We start from the raw sequence: 12,974 nt of genomic DNA, 5'->3' as shown, positions 1-12,974 counted from the left end.
AATTAAATCCTACATGATTAAATTAGTTAGTAAGAAAATTTAATCCGGACAAATAGATAACTCTGAAACCTTAACTATCTTCTCCATATATTATTCCCATCTTAATTACTTGCCTTTCTTTAATATTTTTTATATTATTTAATGTCTTTTATATTACATCTCAACACCAATTTTTGTTTGTCTAACTAAGCCTATCAAACACTATTGTTGCTTAGTCCATCAATCCTCGTGGGATCGACCCTTACTCACGTAAGGTATTACTTGGTACGACCCGGTGCACTTGCCGGTTAGTAAGTGTGGTTATAAAAATACCGCACCAAGTTTTTGGCGCCATTGCCGGGGATTGACTGTGATTAACAACTATTAGTTGTTTTTTTTTGTGACTAACAACTATTAGTTGTTTGATTATAGGGATGGCAAAATTCTCCGAGACGCGGGGATCCCTGCGGGGATTGCCCCGAATGGGGATCCGATTGTGGAGAATTTTCCCTGCGGGGATGGGGATGGGGGACAAAATTCCCCCGAAGCAGGCGCGGGGACCCGAGCGGGGATCCCGCCCCGTCCCCGCTATTCCCCGAAATTTATGAATTCCTTGAATTATTTTTAATAGTTTATTTCTCATATATGTTTTTTAGACATTTCTCACACACATATATATAGAAATCCAAAACTCCTAATCTTTATTTGCATAACCCTTCTTCAATTCAGAGATTCCTAAGGCAGTACATACTTCATCCAACCTCTCTGCAGCCACTCCCTCGTCACCCTTCTCACCGCATCGTCACACCTCACTGTGCCATCACCCTTACCGCGTCGTAATTTCTTTTTGCGGCGTTCCTTTTTGTAACTCTGCCGTCGTGTCCATTCTCCTCTCTGTTGCCGCGTCTCCCACCTCGTCTACTACTTTGTCCTTTGGCTCGTCGTTGCATCCCCATTGCGTTATTTCGAAAGAAGTCACCATCGTGTCATTTAAACTTTTTGTATAAAATCTTGCAGTTTTTGTATAAGATAGATACTTGTAGCTCTATTCATATGGAAATTAATAATTAGTTAGAACTATTATGTACATGGGGAATGGGGTCCCCGCAGGGAATGGGGCCCCGTGGGGAATGGGGATGGGGAGCAATATTCCCCCACGGCGGAGAATGAAATTAAGTTTGGTGTTTCCTAGTTAGTTTTATTTTAATTTTTTTTATTTTAATTTTTAGAATTTTATTCTGTCTTCTTTGTTTTCCTATTTACCACATGGTGCGTTTAATTCTGTTTGGTGTGTTGTGCTGAGAAAAAAATAATGGAGAGAGATCATATGGGTTACTACTCACACCCGAGTAGTGATTCATATCCTTATGAATGGGGAAACTACCCAAATTTTGATTGGCAAGGTCCAAACCAAAGAAACTTCAATGCTCCATGTTCCAACTACCAAGAACCATCATATTTCTACCCATATCAAGAGCCACCATCAGATATTGAAGCTCCTCAGAAGAAGGGTGTTATGGAAGTAGAAATTTTTAATGCTATTCTTACCCAAAACAAGCTTATGACTCAGCAATTAAATCTACTTACTCAACAGATGGGTGGCATGCAAGTCTCAGCTATCAACACCCAAAATCCTCTTCAAGAAGTCAATTACGTGGGGAGTGCTCCTAGAAACCCCAACAATGATCCCTATTCTAAGACTTACAATCAGGGGTGGAGAAATCACCCAATTTTTGGGTGGAGAGAGCAACTTCAGAGGCCACAAGATTTTAATCATAATTCTCAAGATGGTTCTCAACAGAATAATTTTAATAACCACCAGTTTCAATCAACTCAGCAGGCAAACTCTAAATCCCAGGAAGATTCTAATTGGGAGATGATGATAAGTTTTATGCAGGAAACCAGAGCCTCCATTAGAAACTTGGAAGTGCAAATGGGCCAAATGAGCAAGCAATTACCTGAGAAGTCTGCAAGTACATTTCCAAGTGATACAGTGGTGAACCCAAGAGAAGACTGCAAGGTTATTCAACTGAGAAGTGGTAAAGTAGCTGGCGCTGAGACCAAGGTCAATGAAGAGTCAGTCAAAAAAGAAAGCTACCAAGAAGAAGATGTTGAAATTGAGGAAGCTTGCAAGGAGGTGGTAGAATTCAAAGTAGAACACAAGGGAGTAGAGCTTGCAAGACCTCTTCCAAAGCCATCACCATCCAATACAACATTCAAGTGGGTAAAATTTCTACCCTTAACCTTTACTTTTTCACTTGAATATGGACTACTGGAGACGGATGGTCAACTTAGAGCTCTTTGTGGCATTAAGAGTAAGAGGAAGATGGTTAGTGGTAAGAGTCGTCAAGTAAGGTTCAATATGGTTGCATGCTCCGAATTGAAGTGCAAGAATTGGTGTAGAGCTAATCTGAATGGGTCTAGAAGGATGTTTGGATGTCTCTGTGAGAATTCAGATCGCTTGCCACCCGGTAGGAACAATGGTGATCCACAAGAAGACGGGTGTAAAAGCAAGGTTTGGGACCCTGAAATTCATTCCCACAATCAACACTCTTGGGGCCTTGTCACTTGCTTCAACTTGCTCAAAGGCTTTATGCGCCTAGTTTGGGATCCCGGTAGCCATTGGATTAACAAACATTGGTGGAGATTCCTGGATCAGTACAAGCACAAGCCACCATGACAAGGAAGCTCACAACATGTCCAACTTAAGGACTTTAACTAAAAGTGCTTGGTGGGAGACAACCCACCGTGGTATGATCATTCTTTTTCATCTTTAGCTATTTTTCGTAGTAGTAGTTTTCTTAGTTATTTTATTTTATTTTTTTTTATTAAGTTCTTACTAATTTTCTGATCATGCAGCTATTTTATCACAGGAACCGAACACCTCAGGCTAAAAAAAAAAAAAGAGAGGCACATGACGCGATCGCGTCATTGATGCGAACGGGTCAATCATGAGTGCGTGAAAAATAAATTTGAACAGAGAGTTGCGCGGGAGTGGCGCAAGAATTATGCCTCTAGCACAAACAAGCCCGCGCGGACGCATGGCTCACGCGACTGCGTCATTCATGATTTTTGCCACTTCACGCGGACGCGTGACATGAAGAATCGACATAAAAGGTGTCTGGGCAGAGAGTTGTGATGGCTTGAGGCAAGATGTATGCTAAAAGCACAAATTCGGTCACGCGGATGCGTGCCCGATGCGTCCGCGTCATTTGCATACATGGCCATCCACGCGGACGCGTGCCTGACGCTAACGCGTCATTATGAAGGATGCGTGACGTACGCGATCGCGTCATTGACGCGAACGCGTCGCTTGCGCCGCCCAGTTTCTTTCTCTCTCTCCCAATCCTAATTCTCTCTTATTCTCTTATCCTTTTAATTTTTCTTTCATTTTTAATATTTGTCTCTTCTATTTTCAATTCTTCTTTGCTTGAGGACAAGCAAACCTTTAAGTTTGGTGTTGACGCTGCGCTTATAAGTTTTCTAGTACAAAGGGAGGCGAATCATCTTCGCGAAGGAGCACAACCTGAAGAATAAAGCGACCGCTAGGATAATTAAGGTGGTTGAGTTCCTTTCATTTTTTATTCCTCCCCTCTTTTTTTTATGTTATGTTCCGGTTTCCTGTTATTTTGCTTTGTTTGTTGCATGATCTTTTATTAGTTAGAATCCTAGAACTAGTTTAGTTTTCTCGTAATTGCTTTAATTCTAAAAAGATGTCTCATGTATTACTCACTGAACTTGAATTCAAAAAAAAAAAATTAAATAAATAATATATAGGAGTGATATATTGCATGAGAAAGTTGGTCTATATTGAAGAATAGTCTTATTTACTTAAATATGGTGGTATTTTCTGTGACTCTGAATGCATGCTTGAACAGTGCATATTTTTTATAGTGAAGTTTATGAATGTTAAAATTGTTGGCTCTTGAAAGAATGATGAAAAAGAGAAATGTTATTGATAATCTGAAAAATCATAAAATTGATTCTTGAAGTAAGAAAAAGCAGTGAAAAACACAAAGCTAAAAATAAATAAATAAATAAATAAATAAAATAAAGAAAAAAAGCAAGCAGAAAAAGCCAATAACTCTTTAAACTAAAAGGCAAAGGGTAAAAAGGATCCAAGACTTTGAGCATTAATGGATAGGAGGGCCCTAAGGAATAAAATCCTGGCCTAAGCGGCTAAATCAAGCTGTCCCTAACCATGTGCTTGTGGCGTGAAGGTGTCAAGTGAAAAGCTTGAGACTGAGCGGTTAAAGTCGTGTGTCTGTGGCATTTATGTATTCGGTGGTAATACTGGAAAACAAAATGCTTAGGGTCACAGCCAAGACTCATAAAGTAGCTGTGTTCAAGAATCAACATACTGAACTAGGAGAGTCAATAACACTATCTGAATTCTAAGTTTCTAAGGATGCCAATCATTCTGAACTTCAAAGGATAAAGTGAGATGCCAAAACTATTCAAGATTGCAGTTGTAAACCCCACTGTAAGAAGAGACATGGGCTTAATCGAACTCTCATTCTCATACAAATTCACATCCTAAGCTTATATTAGTTTTGGTTGCTTGAGGACAAGCAACAGTTTAAGTTTGGTGTTGTGATGCGTGAGCATCTTTCCTATATTTTCCTAGTGAATTTGCACCTAAATTATTGAATTTAATTAAGAATTAATTATATTTTAGCCACTATGGATGCTATTTTGAGTTTTGTGCAATTTTATTTATTTTAGGTAGCATTCGGATGGATTTGATGAAGTTTCTGCAGAGAAAGAGAAGAAGCCAAGGAGATGACCAGCGAATACCGACGCGGACGCATGACTCACGCGACCGCGCGGAATAGAGGAAATCGCAATGACGCGATTGCGTGCCTGACGCGAATGCGTGGACTGGAATCTGCACAAATGACACGAACGCGTTGACGACGCGGACGCGTCACATGCGTCACATGCAGAAAATGCAGAAAAAAACGCTGGGGGCGATTTCTGGGCTATTTTGACCCAGTTTCCAGCCCAGAAAACACAGATTAGAAGCTGCAGCATGGACAATTCAAGTGGTCCCCATCCATCCATTGAAGATTTGATTATTTAAATTAATTCAAATTTAAATTCAAATTTTAATTCTAGGAAAAGATATTATTTTAATTTTTAGTTTTAGATATTAGATTTCAAATAAATTAGGATTAGTTATAAAAAGGGGAGACTTCTCTCCTAGTAGAATATACCATTAGGGGGATTCCATTAGGGAATTCTATACAAATTTACATTCTACATTCCATGAGCAACTAAGCCTCTACTGTTAAGGTTAGGAGCTCTGTCTATTTCTATGGATTGATTTTATTGCTTTTTCTATTTTAATTTATGTATGGATTTATATTTAAGAATTGTTTCCGCTCTTTATTTTATGAATTTGGGTGGAACGGAAGTATGACCCTCTTTCTATTTGAGTTCCTGTAAAACTTGGAAAAGCTCTTTACTTGAACAACAGCTTGAAAATATTTTCTCCTAAATTTTAATTATTTGGACTTAACGGGATACGTGACATATAATCCTTTTATTTTTGGGTAATTAGAGTTTTTGTGGCATATAAACTGGAATTTGATTATCACACTCTAATTAGAATTAATTGACCAAGGAATTGGCTGTTGATGAATTTTAGAGGAGACTAGGAAGGTCTAAGGAATTAGGGTCTAGTCACATATAGTTTGCCATAAACTAAATCCTACATGATTAAATTAGTTAGTAAGAAAATTTAATCCGGACAAATAGATAACTCTGAAACCTTAACTATCTTCTCCATATATTATTCCCATCTTAATTACTTGCCTTTCTTCAATATTTTTGATATTGTTTAATGTCTTTTATATTACATCTCAACACCAATTTTTGTTTGTCTAACTAAGCCTATCAAACACTATTGTTGCTTAGTCCATCAATCCTCGTGGGATCGACCCTTACTCACGTAAGGTATTACTTAGTACGACTCGGTGCACTTGCCGGTTAGTAAGTGTGGTTATAAAAATACCGCACCAGCTTGAAAAATTACGGATATCGTATTCGATCTGATCCGATAAGTGCAGTGCGGATCGGATAGAATTTTAGGTTATATCCGATCCGATCCGATCCGTGTGCAATCCTAAAATTGCGGATACTGCACACGAAGTAAACAACTCAGGTGGGGGAACACACACAATGGGCAGCAGATTTTGTTTGTAGCACACATGAGATGAGGCAACTTAGTGTGTACTGCACACGAATTGGAACCAAAGTTAGGCTATAAAAACCCCGCTCCAGCAGAAGTGATGCCACATCTCCAATTCACCCTTCTTCTACTTTTTCTTCCTCTCCATGAATCCCATTTCCATAAATTTTAGATTCATCAACTTCTGTTGTGGAAATGGCTTCTGAACACATATATGTGATCTTATATTCGAATGGAGAAATTTCTCATACAATTGAAGGTGTAACATTTATGTGATCCTAATACTTTTGGTTTATTATAAATATATTTTGTTAGTTTAAGGATAAATTTTATTATTTAAAGATTATTGTATATTATTATTATGTATTTATTTTTAGAGTAAAAGATAAATAGGTCTCTGACATTTTTTTTGCGGACATTTTTGTCTCTGACCATTGAAAAATACTTTTAAGTCCCTGACATTCTTAAAAGTTGGACGGATCAGTCCCTCCGTCAGACCCAACGAAAAAGTTTGACGTGGCTCCCGTAATGCTTGTCATGCGTACGCGTGGGTCACATACGCGTCGCCATGAATTCTCCACTTTGCTATGAATTCTTCACTTTGCATGTTTTTTTTTTTCATTTCTTTCAAGCTATTCTTGCCTTCAAAACTTTAAATCACTCAAACAAACATATCAAGGCATCGAATGAGAGAAAAGTAAATTAAATCTAGCAATTTAGGGTGTGTTTAGGATTCACGTTGGGAAAGAGAAGTCCGTTTGAGTGTCTTGAACGTCTCATTTTTATGTTTGGCAACTTTCTGAAACTCTGAACCCAGAATTGCTTTCACCTCTGAACGTACGTTCATGTGAAGCAAAAAATTCTAGCTTCTGCATTTACATTGGGGAATGTTGATTACAGTTGAGAAATTAGATGAGAAATTTATTCCTTTTTTACCAACTCTACCTTTCATTTTCTTCTATAAAAAAGATGCAAGTAAGCATATAACTTTTACAGTAATTTTTTCTGTATGTTCTTCGTTCTAATTTTTTTTTGGGTTAAGTACAATTTTAGTCTCAACGTAGAGGCCGAAAATCGATTTCGTCCCCACCCTTTTTTCGCTACAAAATGGTCCCTAAGGTTTAATGTAATTTTAAAATCGTCATTCGGACATTTATACCCTTCCCCCTTCTTCTCCAAAATTAACCAGAAGCGAAGCTGAACCACCACCACCACCACCACCATCATCATAAGAACAATAGATAATAGAATCATAAGAACTCAAAATCAGAACCCACCACCACCACCCCCACCCACTGCTACTCCATCACCATTTGCATCACATCAACCACAATTCAGAAAATCATCATCATCATCGACATCATCATCAGAACCCAGAACTCAGGATCCATAACTCAAACTCAGAAAAAAAAATCCAGAACTCAAATTCAAAAAAATAAAAACTCAAAACTCAGAAAATCATTATCATCATCGTCATCATCATCAGAATCCAGAACTCAAAAAATCCCCAATTTCATCTTCAATTACAAGAACCAAAAATTCATAAATATAATTACCAAAACAAATGACGAGACGAGGTGCGACGGTGAGGAGGAGGTGTGGCGACACGACGACGAGGACGAGGGCGAGGAGTAGGAGCAGAAACGGCTCGCAGCACACGGTGAGATCCAGCGGCGAGGACTGAACGATGAGGAGCAGGAGCGGCGGCGACGAGGAGCAACGGCGATGAAGAACAGCGGCGATAGCCCTTCTCCTTCTCCCTTTTCTTCCCCAAACCAAACACCCCCTGTGATATCCTTCCCCCTTCTCCTGTAACCCATTTTTTTTCTTTTTTTTAGTTATGAGTATTTTCGGAATAAAAATTAAAATTTTGGTAAAAAGGATGATTTTAAAACTAAGTTAAACATTAGGGACCATTTTGTAAACAAAAAAAGGCTAGGGACAAAAAAAAATTTCAGCTCCTACCTTAGGGACCAAAATCGTACTCAACCCAAAAATATAAGATGAGGTATATGTTATTCAAAGTGAATAGCGTACCTTTCACGTAGTTAAAATTTTGTACTGATTTTGTGGTAACTGCCCCTGAATATATCCAAATGATTCTATTATAGCCGAAATTCTCTCTAATTGAAGATCAGTCACCTTTATTATCTCAATTGGATTCTAATTTATAGGTACAATTAGGTCGAGTTATAGCTAATGGATCAAGAGGTAAATTTGGGACGAGTTATAGCTAATAGATCAATGGGTAAATTTGGGTCGAGGTATATGTTTCATTAGCCGAGTTATAAGTAATGGATCAAGATTTGTTCTTTGAGTAATAGGTGGCAATTACCTAGTAATACAGAATGGACTAGACTGTAACGGCCGAGTTTGAGGTATAACGAGCGAGTTATGTATTGGTAATTTGTGAGTCATAAAAATCCTAACGTCTTGACCTAATATCCGAATTATAGCTTGTAGCCGCTGAGGATGACTACTTTAAATCAGGGGCGAAACTAGGTTGAAGTTGAAGGAGGGGCTAAAAATTAATCTTGTAATAAAAAAAATAAAATAAAATTTTTAAGGAGGGTAAAATAAAATTTGTACACAATTTATAAAGAAAATTTGAAGTTTGGGAGGGGCCATTACCCCCTTTTTATTATAGGTAGCTCCGCCCCTGCTTTAAATCTAATTTGATTTTTAATTATTATTCTATCTTTTTATTTATTTTATAAAATTACATTATTATACCTAAAATTTTAATAAAAATACCTAAAATAATCTACACTACCCCAAACCCTAATTACACTCACTCACCTTCTCTCACTCTGACCCACACACACGCTGAATCCAACCCCTCACTCACTCAGTCAGACCTACACACAACACACACACTAAACACAAACCTAACCTAGCAGTTCAAAGGAAGAAAGAAGAAAAGGAAAAGAAAAAAAAAACAAAGGGATCTGTTATGATGCACGGACACGGGACACGATACGATACGGGACACGTCGACACGCGAATTTTAAAATCTTACATGACACGGGAACACGCATATATATAAAATATAAATTATTTTTTAGATAAATTGTAATGATATTTTGATATTTTATGATATCAAAATATAAATTAAAATTTTTAATTATTTTTAATGTCTTATTTTAATTATATCAAATATTTAAAATATTTTTTGTTTTAATAAATAATAATATATACTATATCTAAATTTATTTTAAGAATATATGTTAAGAATAAGACTGGACACGCGGATACGTGATTGTATTTAGGTGTGTCCAGGCGTGTCCGGAAAAGAATATTTTATTTTTTACTAAGACACGGTTGGACACAGCAGACACGCGTGTCAGACGAGTGTCGGTGAGTGTCATGTCCGAAATGTGTCCGACACGCGGACACGATAACTCAGCGAAATGTCCATGCTTCATAGGGGATCTGGGAAGGGGGACCGAGGGAGAAGAAAGGGATGAGAGGAGAGGGAAATCCGAGAGAGAGGAAGGGAGCTTCGTCCTTGCCACTGCCAGCTGCGCCGTCGCAAGGAGAGGGAGTCGCGCCGTCAGCCGCGTCGCCGTCCATAAAGCCATCGCCGTCAGCCGCGTCATTAATGCCGTCGCCGGTTTTCACCACGCCTTGTCACCACCGTCGCGCCGTGCTTCATGCCATCGCCGCCACTGTTCCGTCACAAGAGAAGGACGTGCGAGGGAGGAAACAGAACCGCGAGGGAGCTCAGCCACGGAGAGAGGAGACGCGCATCGGATCTGTCGCTACCGGTCCACCCATCACCAAACCACGTTGCCGTCCGTGAAGCTGTCTCCGTCGCCGCTGCCGGAGGTCGCCATCGGAGCAGCCGCTCCACTTTTGTCATTCTTCTTTTTACAGTGAGTTGCCCGCGCCTTGAAGCTCTTTCTGTAATTATTCTAGCTACCTGTGGTTAAGGATTCTGATGTATAGATGTTGTAGGGTTAATTTTATGGGTTTGCATGTCAAAAATTAAGGTTGTTGCTGAGCCACTGAAGCTCCTGGCCGCTGTCGGAGCTACTGCCAGTTAAGTTTGGGGTGGCTAGCGTGTCATTCTTTTGTTCCAGTACCCTACCCCGAAATCCTCACCTTTGGTTTTCTGTTGTGTGTTTTGAGGTTTCCACGATATTGATGTTTTAGGAATTAGAAACCGAGGTCGCACGTCACGTTTGAGGAAGCAAGCAGAGCTGAGGTTTCAGTTGCCATTGATTTCGGGTCGAGAGGAAAGGAATTTCTTTGGATTGTGGTTTGAACGTGTCGAGGTAGGGGCGTTTTCTTAAATTCATTTTATTTTTAAGAGTTGTTATAAGTCGATAATAGTATGAAAAATATATGTTTATAATTACATGAGTTTTATGAATTGAATTGAACTATTTAGATGGTTGTGATTATTTATTTGACTGGTTTGCTGAATTATTGAGGAAGCTAGTTATTTTGATTCACTATTTTGGTTTGTTAAGTTGGTCGTTATTGAATTGATTTTCTTTGAATTACTGGAAGATGTTTAATGTTGGAATTCAGTTTGATTTTGGAAAGGATTTGATATTGAAAACTAGTGAGAATGGGTTGAAAAATGTGGTTTTGATGGGACCCGCAAAGGTGACATAGTTCGAATTTTAGAGGAAATGCTGTCCAAATTTTTATAAAAATTGAAGCCTTTGTTTATAAATGGTTATTTAGAAAGATTTAGATTTTCAAGGATTTTATAATTTGATTTTTGGGAATTATGAAGAAAAAGTTTACGTTTGGTGCTTGATTTATTTAGAAAAGAATGAATTATATTTTGAATCTGAATTATTGAAGAAAGTAACAAGTGGTATGGTGAGAATGAGTATGAGAGTGAAGATTGATTTTTTTTAGTATGATTTTTGAATAATTGAATGACAATGAGGATGAATGTGAAAATGAGATATGAATTAGTATCGAAAATGAAACTGATAATTATGAGAAATGATTGAATATATTGAGCTTGGGGTGTTATTTCTCTCATGTCAGCTTGGGGTATTATTTTCCCCATGTCAGCTTGGGGTGTTGTCTCTTCTCCCCATGTCAGCTTGGGATTCGTCCCATGGATATTATTGAGGTTGGGGTGTTCTTTCCCCATGTCAGCTTGGGGATTTTTCCCATGGTGTATTTTTTTGAGCTTGAGAACATGTCGGGATGGCTACGTAACCGACAGTTGATATCAACAGTCATAGGATAGGCATTCATCATATGCACTTGTATGCTTTGCTTGAGTTTGAATTTGTTTGGGTCTGCCTAATTGCTTAACTGTTATTAATTGTTATCTGAGCTAATTGCTGTAATTGTAATTTATACCTGTGTTTTCCTTGTATGTTTTGCCTATGTTTGTTTCTGTCGTGGTACCTTTGAGTTTGGATATTGATGATGAGATGATGATTTGGTTGTGGAATTGGTTGAGTCGCTGAGTTGAAGTTTGTGATTGGTTTCTGATTGATTTATTAGTAAAGTATAAAAAATCAAGCTGGTTCAGCATAGACTTAATGAACCTATGTTTGGAACAGATTGGTCATTCATAATGTTAGAAAACTTTTAATTTTCTTTTATAGGAAAAACTGTATTTTGGATTTCTGGATACTTAATCACTGAGTTTGAAAAACAATTTACCTGCTAAACATCTTATAACAAACTCTGAAAATATGTGGTGAGACCATGTGGTTAGGTTCTCACCCCCCTACAGACTTCTCTTTTCAGGAAACGGACGAAGAAGCTTATGAAGAGTAGTTGAGTTTAGCTTATACGATAGAAGATGTTTTAGTTTAGTTATTATTACTCTTCCCTTGCCATTAATATTATAACTTTTGCAAGAAGGATAGGAGTTTTGTTATGTGAAGTTTATATATTGGCATGATGTATATATGTATGTATTATTTGTAAGTATTGTAAATTGTATTGAAAAGTATGGATGTATGTTTTGAATATTCGGTTTCAATTTTAAACAGTCCCATATTTTAGTATTAGATATTTTAAGACTCGTCGTAATATCCGAACTATCAGAGTGACGTAGTCGGAAGCGTGGCATTTTGATAGTAGGGTGTTACAGACGGCGAGGGGCAGCAGCGGTGGCCCTTAGCTTTCTCCCTTCCGATCTCTCTCTTCTCCCTTAGCTTTCTCCTCTCTTGCTCTCTGTTTTCCCTTCCGATCACAGGGTGCAGCGGTGCGACGGTGCGGCCTTCCCTCCCCTTTCCCCCGGATTCTCTTTCTCCCCCCTTCTCTTTCTCGCTCCCCCATCTCCCTATTCTCTTTCTCTCTCGGTCCCTTTGATGTCTTTCTTTCTTTTTTTTTATAATTTTTTAATGAAGGGTAATTTGGTAATAAAAAAATAAAATTGGTAAAAATGACGATTTTAAAACAAATTGAAACCTTGGGGGATCATTTTGTAGCGAAAAAATGGTCGGGAACGAAATCGATTTTCAGCCTCTAAGTTGGGGACCAAGATCGTACTTAACCCTTTTTTTTTCATCAAAATCTTTTAGATTTGTTTCAATCACGCTAATGTAAATATTTTAATTTTTTTATTATTTTTAGTACTCTCTTTCATATTTTGATTTTTATGTTTTTTATTGTATTTTTTATTTATACGATAAATATTTTTCATATCATTTTTTTAGTATTCTGATGTTATTTTTTTAATTTTTTATTGTTATATTTTTATTGTATTTTTTTATTTATATGACAACTATTGTTGATATAAATTTTTATTTTTATTAATTTTTATGATATTTTTATTATTTTTTGTTTATATAAATTATTTTTTTCTATCATT

Source organism: Arachis ipaensis, chromosome B08 (genome assembly GCF_000816755.2).
Source record: "Arachis ipaensis cultivar K30076 chromosome B08, Araip1.1, whole genome shotgun sequence".
In the NCBI taxonomy this organism is placed as follows: domain Eukaryota; kingdom Viridiplantae; phylum Streptophyta; class Magnoliopsida; order Fabales; family Fabaceae; genus Arachis; species Arachis ipaensis.
Note: the sequence above shows the minus strand (reverse complement) of the source record.